This window comes from Pipistrellus kuhlii, unplaced genomic scaffold (assembly GCF_014108245.1).
Source record: "Pipistrellus kuhlii isolate mPipKuh1 unplaced genomic scaffold, mPipKuh1.p scaffold_m20_p_16, whole genome shotgun sequence".
NCBI classification, from domain to species: domain Eukaryota; kingdom Metazoa; phylum Chordata; class Mammalia; order Chiroptera; family Vespertilionidae; genus Pipistrellus; species Pipistrellus kuhlii.
This window is the reverse complement of record NW_023425471.1, coordinates 17,242,445-17,254,874: the sequence shown is the minus strand read 5'-3', so window position 1 is coordinate 17,254,874 and position 12,430 is coordinate 17,242,445. Positions and strand designations below refer to the sequence as shown.

General features: G+C 35.4%; 1 protein-coding gene across 4 annotated transcripts in view; it reads left to right on the top strand.

The window, feature by feature from the left end:
- The window catches only part of DMD (dystrophin), a 1,962,662-nt gene that overhangs the window by 218,979 nt on the left and 1,731,253 nt on the right, over window positions 1-12,430 (top strand). For all 4 annotated transcript variants that reach the window (XM_045582357.1, XM_045582356.1, XM_045582355.1 and 1 more), the window contains one exon: window positions 7,689-7,781. The gene's annotated coding sequence lies outside the window, so the exon portion shown is untranslated. Of the gene's footprint in view, window positions 1-7,688; window positions 7,782-12,430 lie in introns of those variants that run through there.

Sequence of the window (12,430 nt, the reverse complement as noted above, 5' to 3'; positions counted from 1 at the left end):
GCGAACTGCAAATTGTGACTCTTTGATTACGGTTGTTGTCGGTCAACTCATGAGGAACCCATTTTCCAAACTTTTGGACTTTGCCAAGTGCACGCAATTGATTGGAAATTGTTTTTTGTGAACAATTTAAAGTTGTCGCAAGCTCTTGTTGGGTAATTTGAGGATTTTGCACCAAAAGAGCTTGAAGAGCTTCTTGATCAAAATTGGACACACGGCCTCGACCACTCTTGTCATCTAAGGAAAAATTTCCCTCGCGAAATTTCTCAAACCAACGCTGGCATTTTCTGGCGCTAACTGCATCTTGACCAAGAGCACTACAGATGTTTTTTGCAGCCTCACTTGCTTTTCTTCCTAATTGGAACTCGTAAAGCATGCAGTGCCGAATATGCTCTTCATCCGCCATCTTCTTAGCCCTAGTTTTGCAACAAAAACCAAACCAAACACAAACTTTTTCAAGCAAAACTTGTTAATTGCACTTCACACGTTCTGTAGATACCACGTGTTTGAAGGTTATGTCAATACAAGTCAACGCCAAGCAAGATTTTAAAGGAATGTTTAAAAACGACATTAATTATTACTAGACCCAATAGCAGGTGGGTGGTAAGGAGCTAGGTTTTTCTGGACTTTGAGAGGGATGTCTAAGCCAGCTTAGGCAAGAACTCCAAGCTGGCAGGTGAACATCCCCCTAGGGGTCTTGGACTGTGGGAAGGCACAGGCTGGTCTGAAGGAACCCCCACCCCAATGCATGAATCTCATGCACTGGGCCTCTAATATTAATTATAAATTATTAAATATATATTTTTGTACAAAGTCAGATATTTTAGCCTAAGTACTAGGGTTGGAACAGAATTTGTTCAATTTGTGTCCTCACACCTATAAAATCCATAACAATAGATGATTCGAAAACCAGTTCATTAGGTTTCCTAGGTGTATGTTTGCATCCTGCTCTTCCTGATTCAAGGTATGTTTTCCTGAGTTCATACTGAAATATTCTGCTGGAGCCACAATAAGTTTCCATTATGTCAAGGCAAATGGTGAGAATTTTCTATCTTCCAAAATCACCTTAGAATAAAGCATCTTCCACAAATAATAATATAAAACTCTGAGCCAGAATCTAATATTACTCCATGAGCAAAGTCTTAGGTCTGTTTTTAGGAAATCCAAAAACCAATCTTTATGTGTAGGTGAACTTGTTTCTGCAAAAATTCAATGCAGCTATTTAATTTTCGCATAGAGTATCAATTTTCACAGGTGTGAAAATTGGTATCAGATGCTTTCATTCTGAAAACAGGAAAACAGAACTTTGGAAATCCTTAATGACCTCAGTCTTGAATTTCTTGCTATCTAGTGCTTGTCACAATACTGACACACACACACACACACACACACACACACACACACACACACACTTTCTCTCTCACACTGAGTCCATTTATTAACATATTGGTATATGTCATACAAATATATATTTTTTTGTTTTGCTTACTAGACAGACATAATTATTTATTTCACACAGGTATTAACATATTCTAGTTTTTGTTTTCTATTTTTACAGTTATTTAGAAATTAGATTGAGAATCCTTAAAAGATAGAATTTCAAACCATATATTATAAAAATATGTAAAATAAAAGAGAGAAGCATTGTGCAGTATGGTAATGATTATTTAAGGGTAGCTAGTAATCATTTTTAAAAAAAATATATCACTCATAGCTATATGGTAAAAAATATGGCATTATAACAACTCTAAGTGTATGAGAATTTAGAGTCAAAATGGGCTATACTGTCAATAAGAAGCATTCAGTAGTCATGTAAAGAGCATGAAAAATCCTCTTCAAGCATGACAGAATACCACTCCCCCTTCTTAATGAATATTAATATTATTAATATTCCTGTCATCATGATGGTGTGCAATATTTGTTAATTCAGAGCTTATTAAGATACTTCAAGAAGAGTTCTTTAGATTTAAGGAATTGCCTTGCACATCTAGATCTGCTTATCTTTTTTTAAAATTATTGTTTAAGATATTACAAATAGTAGTTCATATGTCTCCTTTTTTTTGCCCCACTGACCTCCCTCTGGCCTCCCCTTCTTCCTGATACTTGCCCTGAGCACCTCCCCCCCCCCACCCCCGCTTGGCTCCCCCTTGCTGCCACCCCCAGTGTCTTGCTATTGGTTGTGCTTATATGCATGTATTCAAGTCCTTCAGTTGATCTTTTACCTCCACCCCCCCAGCCTTCCCCTACCTTCCCCCTGCAGTTTGACTGTTTGAAGCTTCTTTGCCTCTATCTATTTTTGTTCAACAGTTTATAATGTTCTTTATATAACTTTGAAATCCCATTTCCCTGTTGTAAAATGTACACAAACTTGTAAGTAGCTCACACTTTCAGTGTGATGATGATGTGGTTAGACTAAAAGCTATATTCAGAGAAAACTCTATAGCCTTAATTATTTTAAAGATAGAAATAAAATAATTAACTCTATTTCTCTATTTAAGAGATTATTAAAAAACAACAATGAATATTGGATTCAAAATATAATTTAAAAATAGGCTGAATACATTAAAAAACTGGCTCTTTGAATAGATCAACAGAAAAAGATAAACCTCTTTTAATCACAACAAAAATATGAAGAGAATGAGAATGGAAAATACAGAAGGTTAGTAATAAGAAAGGAAGTAAAACCACAGATAGAGAAGAAATTAAAATACTGTAAGAAATTCTGTAGTAAATCCAGGACATGAATAATTTCTTACTACAATGCAAATAACTAAAATTGATGCACGAATAGCAGAAAATTAAACTAGAGTAATTACTTCCAGAAAACATTGGTAAGTTATTAGAGATCTACCACTGAAAAATATACCATATACCAGTATTCTTCACAAATGAATTTAACCTCATCCATCTAGAATAAATGTTTCTCATATTTTAAGCTACTAGTATTTAAGAGTATATAAAAAGATAAAACTTTGCAGTTCTTTTTGTGATGTCAGAATAACCTTACTAACATCAGCCGACAATCACAAAATGGAATATTAAATGTGTAAGACAATCTCACTTTTGAATGTAAATTCAAAAATTCTATTATGTTGAACTATATTAAATTGATTATAACCATATCTTATCCATGGTAACTCAGTAAATGTGAGGTGTTAGTTGCAAAGAGTCCTTAAAATTAAGAAAGAAAAGAAAACTAACCTATAGGTAATAAACAAAGCATATTAACAGATGATTCACAGATGAAATTGTAATAATCAGTCATACAAAAAGATATTCCAAATATACTAGGAATCATGCAAATCAATTAGATTAACAAAGTAATATCTTCTTACTCATCAGATAGGCAAAATATAAAAGAAGAAATACCTATTTATGGGTAAAATATTAAATGCTAAATCCTTTTATAAAGAAATATCCACTAAAATAAAAAATATATATCTCCTTTGATCTAGTAGATACATTTCTGGAAATAGCGATTATCACAATGGAAGCATCAATATTTGAGGATGGATAATGCATGATGTCCATTCGAGCATTATATAAAGTGGAAAATAAAAATAAAATAAATATTACAACCTTAGAAATAAACTGAATGTCAACTAATAGGGAACTAACTAAATACTCTGATACATCCAAACTATAAGATATTATATAGTCATTAAAATAAATGAATAAAATAGATTGTTTGGTAAAAGCAATGTTTCATAGAATCTGAATAATGTGCTTTTTTGGAGGGTACAGTATAAAACCCGTTAGATTTGTGTACATGTGATATCATATGTGCACACTCACAATACAATAATCACTTGAATGGGGAAAAAATGTGAAAGTAGTTTTTTAGGTCAGATTAAGAAAAAAAAACAGGAAGAAAGTAGGGAAAACAAAATGAAAAAGAAAACTTGTCTCTAGAAAAACAAGAGAGAGGCATGTATGAGATCTTACTCATGCACTTATGTAAAATAATATTTGTGTGGTCATATTTATAAAGGAATACAATATTTCTTAAAAGAACCAAATTGATATTATATACACACACAAAAATACATGCATAGATATAGTGAACAGCATAAAGTTTAGCATGTATAGTTTACCACTGAAAAAATGATGATGGTTGCATTTCTTATAACCCAACTACAGGATGCCAAAATACCCAAAACAATCTTTCTATTGCCACATGAAGAATCCCCAAATGAAAAGTGGATCATGGTACTTTCTTGTTCTTGGGTTATTAATCTCCCTGAAGAACACTATATTTCCTTCCCTAATAAATTCTAGAAATGTATATATTCTACTTTGTATAATTAAAATGAAAATATAGCATATATCTGCATTTGTAAGTCAAATTTATATGAATGCCCCATAATTTGAAATATTCATATTAACTACAGCATACTGAATTAGGGAAGATTTGCATGGGATACTCTTGAAACTTAGTTGTCTAATGAAAAACATCTGTATTGCAAAAATAAGTAGACATATAATAGCTTACAATGGCAGTTTTCACCTTGATGCTCCTATATCCAAGAAAGTCATTCTATCTTTTAAGCAGTTTTCAGGACTTTCATTTATCTGCTTGTCTATATAAATTTACTGAAATGTCCATTTGCATGACACTTCTCTGTAAAGTCCATATGATACCACACTCGCATTTAATGCATTGAATAGCTTAATATTATCCTTTACTTTAAATTTTGTGTGTAATTCAACCATGAACTTGTATCTTGATCCTTTATCCTTTTTTAAATGATTCTACATTTTCTTGTGTTTCATTAATTTGGCTTAAGCCAAGTGACCAATAATTTTTATATAGTTGGGATACAAAAATAAATTTAAGTATTTAATTAGCCAATAAACCTGCAAATAAGTGTATGTGGGATTAATTCGGAGTGATTTGATCATTACACCGAAGAGTAGCCTTTGGTTTTCAACTGGATTTCCCAGATAACTTAATATTTTTAACTTATTCAAATTTAGAAAATTGGCATGAATGATAAGTAATATACTTTTAGTATTAAGAGAAAGGTGAAGCCATCTCACTGAAGGAAAAAAAAAGTGGGAAGGACAGATCAGAGTGAAATTTAGTCCAGTAAGGGTTTAGAGCACATGTGTCAAACACAAGGCCCGCGGGCCAAATCCGTCCCGCCAGGCCTTGCAATGTGGCCCGCACTGCGCTGTCATCACTGCACTCCGCTGCGTTTCCATCACAATGACAGTTTATGACTGTTCAGTAAACCATTCGGCCCGCGATTTAGGCTGGATTTTAGATTTTGGCCCCTTCTCTGATTGAGTTCGACACCCCTAGTTTAGAGACTGAGAATGAAAGCTTTAACCACAATGATTCTCAATTACTTAGTGAAGATATCTAGGGATGATAACCAGTTTCTCTCAGGTCACTGCTCTAAGGATCCTGTGGAACAAAATGGCAGGATCCTGGAGGAAGCCCAAAGAAAGTTCAACTAAAGCATCTGGCTGGTGTGGCTCATTAATTTAGCATCGACCTATGAACCAGGAATTCACTGTCAATTCCTGATCAGGACACACACCCAGATTGTGGGCTCTATCCCCAATGGGGAATTGCAGGAGGCAGCCAATCAATGATTATTGCTCATCATTGATGTTGCTATCTCTCTCTCCTTCTCCATTCCTCTCTGAAATTAATAAAATATATTTTAAAAAAGAAAATTCAACCAAAGTGATCAGTGATCCAAGATAGTAAATAGGTAAAGAAACCTAAGTTACTCCTCAACCTTCAACCTTGCTCTGACAGTTTCAGATTAAGTTGCCTATTTGCTTTATTGTGATATTTTCTGCTTTTAAAGTATCCCTGGGTACTTATTTTTAGTTAACCTTTTCATTTTGATATTATTATAAATTCTCATATAGTTGTAAGCAAAAATGCAGAGATCTTGTGTACCCTTAACCCAGCTTTACATGATGGTAGCATACTATACATAGTACGAAATTACCATGGACATCAACATTGACACAGTGCACCAGTAGGATTTATATTTTTCCAGTTTTACTTGTACATGTGTGTATGCATGTGTGTCTTTAGTTCTATACATTATTATCACATATTTATGTTTGTTTTTCAATTCATCCATGAGTCAAGATGCAATACACATCCATCACCACAAAAATCCCTTCTGCTGCACCCCCCTTTTTTTAATAAACCCTCACTCAAGGATATACTTTTTATTACTAAAGAGAGAGAGAGAGAGAGAGAGAGAGAGAGAGAGAGAGAGAGAGAGAGAGAGAGAGAGAGAGAGAGAGAGAGAGAGAGAGAGAGAGAGAGAGAGAGAGAGAGAGAGAGAGAGAGAGAGAGAGAGAGAGAGAGAGAGAGAGAGAGAAATGTGAGAGAGAAAGATAAATCAGTCGCCTCTAATATTCACCCCTACTGGAAATGGAACCCACAGCATTTTGGTTTATGGACTATGCTCCAACCAACTGAGCCACCCAGGCGTGGCCCTCCTGCCCACCCCACTCCAGTCCCTTACCTCTGGCAACTGTACGTTTCCATTCCTCTATTTTTGTCATTCCAAAAACTGTTATATAAATAGAATCATACTACAGTATATGTAACCCTTTGAGGTTGGCTTTGTTTGTTCAATCAGCATAATTTCCAGGATATTCACCCTAGTTGCTATATATATGAACAGTTCATTCCTTTTCATTACAAAATAATATTCCATGGTATGGATGTACCACAGTTTTGGCTATTACAAATAAAGCTGGTGGGAATACTTATGTATAAGGTTTTGCATAAAAACCAGTTTCTATTGCTTTGGGATAAATGCCCAAGAGTTCAATAGCTGGACTGTATGATGAATACATACCTAGCTTTGTAAGAAATGGTCAAATGTTTTCCAGAGTAGCTTTACTATTTATATTGCTATCAGCAATGCGTGAGTGATCCAGTTTCTCCATATCCTCATCAGCATCTGATGTTCTCACTATTGTTTAATTTATTGTTTAATTTTAGCCATTATGATGTGTTTAATGCTAGTTCACTGTGGTTATATTTTGCATTTCCCCAATGGAAGTAATGTTGACTATATTTTCATGTGTTCATTTGTCTGATGTTTATATTTAACCTGACCCTGACTGAGAATGTTAAAACCATGGACAGGGGATAAGATACATCTTGAAAAATGAAACCCTGCCAGATTTTGATTCCCAAATCCAGCCCTGAATGGAGAAAAGAGAGCTGGCCATTAGCGCCATTGTTTATTAGAATTCTAATGTGTTTCTAAAGCAAGGGCATTCTAGTCAAACATAGTCACCCCTAATTATAATAGCATTCTTTTGAGCTAGATAAAAGACTGATGAAATTTCTTTCTTTTCAATATGTATTAGAATCAAATCTTAATTTTAGACATTCTTTATGTGGTATCACTGTTATAAATTTTATTTGGAGATACGCTGATTAGCCTCTTTAACTTGCAATAATCTATTGATCTACTAAAAGTACATTCATTTCCTATCTCTTTGCAAATGTGTATGGGGAACTTGCCCATTATAGAAAGTGCATTTACAAATTCATTGTTTCAGTTTTAGATTATTTTTAAAAAGCGGTAATGCTGTTTAGGCTCTGAAAATAGCTAGTTCAATTACTTCCTCATATTGTTTTCTTTCCAAATAGATATTTTGTCTCCCTTCTTCAAATATGTTCCCTTTATCTTTAACAGGTTGATTTGGTGAATATTGGAAGCTCTGACATAGTAGATGGAAATCACAAATTGACTCTTGGTTTGATTTGGAATATAATCCTCCACTGGCAGGTAAGAATTCTGATGAATGTCTCCTTTTTGAGTAACATGTTGCTGATCCTCGCTTTCACTTTCCCCCATTGACCTGCAAAACAAACGTGTACATCTCTAACAATACAAAGCCTATCTCTATAGTGCTGCCTTTTAAGTTAGCACAAGTAAGGTCATTTGAGATGTGAATGAACAGCAGATTATAAAACATAAACTAGCACATATGCAGGAATATTTTTCTAAATGTTATTTCACTTGGTAGAGATGGGTCAAAAAGATAAGTGTCATTAACAAATATGTGTTTTCTATTACTTACCTTTAAGTGAACCTACATAGTTTTAGAAAATGAAAAGTATTTTTCCTGTTAATCACTACCAAATCAATGATACTTTGTGAATCTTATGTATTTTTAATGTAAATCAACATCAATAAAAGAGTAGTGGGATGTGATCATCTGTATGAGTATATGTGTTATACTTACAAACTGACTTTATAATCTGATTTGGACATTGCATTTTTTCTGAAGTACTTCAGCATAGGGTCTTCTGAATGTCTATATTTATTGAACCTCTGCAAAACAGAAAAAAAATATCATTTGGTTTAGTGGAAAGAGTATAGTTTCTTTTCCATCAGACCAACATGAACTTAAATTCAACTCCACCATTTACCATCTTAATGACATTCGATTCAATGCCATCCCTTTCTGGGCCATAATTCTCTCACTGTCAAAATAGAAAAAGATAAGAATGAACATCTATTTCACATCAGGGTGAAATGAAAGAATATCCATAAAGCACTCAGTACAGTGCACCATCTTCATTAGAGTTATATCACATGAATAACTGTGATTGTTTAAGAGTTTTCTACTCATATTTTAAGAACTTGAAACATAATTATGTCTGCTGTGTTTTTTTTTTTTACTAACAGAAGTTACTTTTTTATAAAAAAATATTTAAAAATGTTTTAATTGATTTTAGAGAAAGAAGAGGGGAGAGGAAGAGAGACATAGAAACATCGATGAGAGAGAAATATCAACATTGATTTGCTGCTTCCTGCATGTGCTCTCCTCTTCCCCTCTTCCCCCCCAGCCCACCAGCTTACTGGGGATAGAACTGCAACCAGGGCATGTGCCCTGACCAGGAATTGAACCAGTGACCTCTTGATGCTTGGGTTGACATTCAGCCTCTGAGCGGTAATGGCTGGGCTAAAACAGCTTTTTTGAGATATAATTTATGTATTATAAATTTACCTGTTCTAAGTATAAAATTCAAAGTACACCAGACTGGTTTAGTTATTTTTTTCAAGAATTCTCAAACTATTTTGAGGATGGAACATAGCCCTGCCCTCCCAATCCATAAAAGACTTTAGGGTATTTACAGAGTTGTACAACCATCACAACAATGTAATTTTAGCACATTGCCACCACCCTAAAAGTATATCTCATGTTCATTGACAGTTACTCCTCACTCTCATTCCCCAGCCCTTGGCAACCATTAATCTATTTACTGTTTCTATGTGTCTGCATTTTTTGGACATTTCATATCAATGGAATCATATGTGTTCTTTGATATCTGGCTCCTTTCATTGAGCATAATCTTTGAGGTTTATCCCTATTGTAGCAGACATCACTACTGTACTTCATTTAGTAAGGGTTGACTTTTTTATGGAAGCATGCATGAGACTGAGGATTCTCAGAGGGAAGGAGGAGAGAGAGTAGGGTTGACTTTTAATTTGAATTGTAGGTTGGTCCTGTTTAGGTTCAGACAGGACATAGACCAGAGGTATACATATTCAACTTGGCAGCCATATTGTTCTTCCAGTTGATCCTCATCCCCATATATTTTTATTCTAAGCACTCAGAACAGACTCAGTCCTATTTCACGGCATTCTGGGAAGGGAGAGAGGACAACCATAGTGGCTAACAATAGAGAATAGCTCATGCATTCCTCAAATGAGCCAAAGGTTCCCAATTCTGGGCCTTTTTTATATAGTGATGGTATCAAATAAAACCAGCAAAGCAACATAGGGCTTTTCACCCAACTGGTTTACTTTTGTTTCTCAGTATTAATCAAACTATTTTGAGAAAAGAACAATTTTCCCCTCTTTTCCATTGTATGTAAAGAACAATAAAACTGAAGTGTTACCAAAATGAAATAAAAAGACTCAAAGCATAAGCTTATTTTTTATCATTAAATTCAACAGATGTAAATAGGCTTTGTCAAATGCAAACAAACAGAAGTTCCTAATGGACTATCAATTGCTTTATTTATTTTATGGCCTGGTAACAAATGGCTTCTGGAAGGACCCCCAGCTTATAGAAAACACTTTGGGCTTCACAGAGGTTGGTCGTGACAAAGACAGCAGAAAAACATAGCCCTAAACAGGTCATTCAAAGGAAATTTTAATTGTATTTATCATCAAAACTCTCTCTGATATGTCCTCACACTTTCTTATCTCCTCAAAATGCTTTCCAGCTCTATTTCAAGCCACTGCAATATAGTTTCAAAACTAGCCTGTTTGATATTTTCTTAATTTGCTTGTGAGCTTGTTCATTTTTTATTAGCATGTGTCGGGTGTTTATCACCCTCAGGAATACCAAAAGGAATGCTTCTGCAGTCTTTCCTTATCTGAGACCTCTCTGTTGTTTTCCATTTATGTCCTTGAATTACTATATCTTTGTGACTACAAGAACCTAGACTTTTTCCAGCCTCTGACTCCTTATCTTATCTCTCTTCTATCACACTGTTCTCCTAAAACTACAAATACACTAAAAATTTCTTCTCCTCAGTACTTCTCATCATAATCCAATGAGTCCCAAAAAATAGTTTTACCAAGAGTACATATTTGCCTTCTTATTAAATAGTCAAAAAAGTCCTTGGATTTCTGCAAAGATTAAGGGACGTTCTGGCCAACCTAATGTACTTTCCATATTTATCAGATTAAGAATGGCTTTAAAAGATGGAAAAATGTGAATCTTTTGTTCCAGTGCCACATACTATATTATTAATAGTGCATTTAGAGGCCTTCTCTTTGAACTTGTAAAAACTCAGAAATGTCAACCCTGTTTCCCCTGCCATTGTTTTTCCAGTTTCTATTTAACACTGTTAGCCTGGAAAATCATATCTATGTTGAAGAGTATGCATCTACTTAACACCATTGTTAAGTAGACAATGTGTGTTTGACATCTTTTTCTTTCTTTTTTTTTAAAAACATATTTTATTGAATTTTTTACAAAGAGGGAGAGAGATAGAGAGTTAGAAACATCGATCAGAGGCCTCCTGCACACCTTCTACTGGAGATGTGCCTGCAATCAAGGTACATGCCCTTGTCAGAATCGAACCTGGGACTCTTCAGTCTGCAGGCCCATGCTCTATCCACTGAGTCAAACAAGTTAGGGCTCTTCTTTTTTTAAGGTTAAACCATCCTTTTATGGTGTTCAGATCAGTTGTGGTACCCAGCTGAAGGTGAAAACATTCCCTAATAGAGGTGTGCTAGAAGAGGTTAGGCCCCAGTTTTGCTGGCTAACTCAAAGGAAACAATTCCAGGGCTACTTCACACTAGAATGTGTATCTGATTTATTCTTTGTATAGCATACAAGAGGAAGATGGTTTTCCCACTGCTAAAAGCCCTTACTGTGAATTCCCACATATGTACTAGTATACCTAGTGCCTCTGTACCAGACAGTTTTTGCTCTGGTCTTCTGCAGGTCTTTCATACACTGTGACTCATTTCTTGGAGAAAACTATTTCTACCCTTCTCACTTATCCCTCTGCTGCAACTCCTTTTCGTCACAGGATGTATTCTGGGAAGAAGATTTTGAGCTAATCAGCTTAATTAAGGCATGACTTCAGGGCCAGCACCTATAGAAGGGAGAGGATGACTGGAGTGAGAACAAGAGTCAAGATGCACACCCAACAACTGCCTTATTCAACCCCCTGGGGACTTTGGAGCTAGAATGAGCCTTTAGAGTTGTCCTAAATGGGCCTGAAATGAATGACTATTTCCTTTCATTAGTCACTAGATGTGGGCTGCCCTAGGAAGGGCAAGGGCATAGGTGAAGTGACTGCAACTCAGTTAAGTCCCCGAGGGAACTGACAGCTAAAGGCTGCCTGGTGACAAATGGAGAACACGCCCTTTCTAGAAGGAGAATCTTGGTGGTGCCTCTCAATGCCTATCACACCTTCTTTGCCCAGTTAATTCCCAGTTACTTTGTGGAATCAGTGCTCAGAGGCATTTCATTTTTTCCCTTTTAAAAATAGATGTATAGCTGCACACACACACACACACACACACACACATTTGTTTACATTGATTCTTTCTCTCTTAGGAACAGTAAGCCCTGACTCTGGGAAATATTTCTGCTAAAAGATTCACCTTAGGACCAGTGCAGTGTCTGACTGAAGGCTGATCTTTAATAAAGATTTCTTGGTAATCGTCTTTCATATAGGAAAAGACGACTGATGATTTCTTATTGCCCTTAATTTTTTTCCTCAGCAACATTTGCTCCCAAGTAAAAGCAATGCCACAGAGGCTGAGTTTGATAACAGAATTAGTGACATAATGATGCTAAAGGAGTTTTGGATTGAATACCGGGTAGTCATTACGCGCATGGAGGGCAGTCTGGCCAAGCATTCAGTAAATGAATCCCATTCATCACTGAAGGGTTGCTG